Source organism: Nematolebias whitei, chromosome 3, assembly GCF_014905685.2.
Source record: "Nematolebias whitei isolate Nwh7 chromosome 3, NemWhi1, whole genome shotgun sequence".
NCBI classification, from domain to species: Eukaryota; Metazoa; Chordata; class Actinopteri; order Cyprinodontiformes; family Rivulidae; genus Nematolebias; species Nematolebias whitei.
The window spans coordinates 39,700,262-39,701,985 of NC_056500.1; positions in this window are offsets into that span (position 1 = coordinate 39,700,262).

Sequence of the window (1,724 nt, forward strand, 5' to 3'; positions counted from 1 at the left end):
TTCATCAAATGATTGGGGTGAGTGAAGATTAATCTATGGCACCCAAGACTGGCATTACCAATCCCACCTTTGTGCCTGGTTGTGGATAAAATTGCTCCCTCCACTTCGCAGGATTTGTCACTTCTCTATCTTGGATGAAAAACATTGAGGTTTACTTGCAAGTCTTTGACATGTAACACCTGGCGAGCGGATCAGTGAATCAATGTTGGTCTCATTTTTGTCATGCAGCACAATGTCATTCATCTAGATGAGGTGACTGAAAACTGTTCCACTTTGGAAGCAGTATCTATAGCCACTCTTTGCAATGGTAAAACATAATTTATAATACAAACAATAAAGTAACTGTCTGTTCATAAGTCAAACTACAGAGCACTTGCTTTGTTTTTTAAAGCTTCTTGCATTTTCCATGTCCTAAAGGATTGCAGATCTTCACCAGCATAATACACAGTTTTTATTTATAGTATTACACTTGAAAATTTAGACTTACAAACAGAAAATCAAGATTAAATTGGTGACGTCCACTGAGAAAATATGGCATTGTCACAATAAAACGTCAAACTGTAACAATAAATCATTTTACCAGTGGATTAACTCATTTATTGCAATAATATATTTTTCCAGGTGAGAGAAGTAAACACATGCTGGATTGTCCTTGCTTTTACTGTTGCCAAACTCTGTGCTCTCCTAAACTGTTTCATTTTTACGCTGTTAATTAAATCAACATTCGTCTTGAAGTGCAGTTGCAAGTTTTTATGTTTTTTTTTTTTTTTTTTTTTTTTAGCTCAAATTCTTTTTGTTCAGCTTTGAAATAAAACTTGGCAACAGCTGTGGCTTTCTTCTCGAATGCTTACGGCTCACAAACTCTGCTTTTTCCCCTCTGAGTGTGTTCCCTGCGTCTATTTTTAGGTGGTTAGATGGACGCTGTGAGAGCGGGATGGCAGGCTTTTTGATGGCTCGCACTAATAATTCAGCTTCTTCACTGAACACCACGAATGAGAGCCGACAGCCAGCGGTGATTGACTCAATACCTGCAACTGTCCATTCAGGAAAAAACAATATTTGTACTGTGAAGTATTTTGTAACTTCTGACATTTAATATCTATTTAAAAGTAAGAAGATTTAGCTAAAGACCAGTTTAAAACAAAGCAGCACATTTTGCTCATTCAAAACACAACTGAGAGACTTTAAGCCTTTTGCATAATAATGTTTATCTTTAATCTTTGAACATATCTGCTCACTGGGTGCATGCAGCTTCTACTCATTTCAGGAGGAATTTGTTGTGTTTCCAGTGTAAAAACACTTCTCTCTCTTTTGTACTGTAGCACAGACACAATTAATCCCCGCTGCCCCACAGAAATTATATTCTTTTAAAAGATGAACATTAAAAAAGCCAAGTTATTTTTGTTCGCTTATTTTAGGTTAAAGTTTAATTTGCTCTTTTATTCCTAATTTATTTTAGGTTTTCAAATTTTATAATAAAGCAATGTTTTGGAAAACAGACTAATGACACAGTGAGCTGAAAAAGTATTGGGAATTGTTCCAGATTTTTACCTTAATACCTGGAATTTCATCAGATTTTCAATTTGATGCTAATTACTGGAGCTACACAAAAATGTAAATTTTATAAAGCTATCTAAAAAAGTTAAATCTGGTCCTCTGGACATTAAAAAAAACTATTATTAATACATATAAATAATTTATATATAATATAAATCTCATAGTGG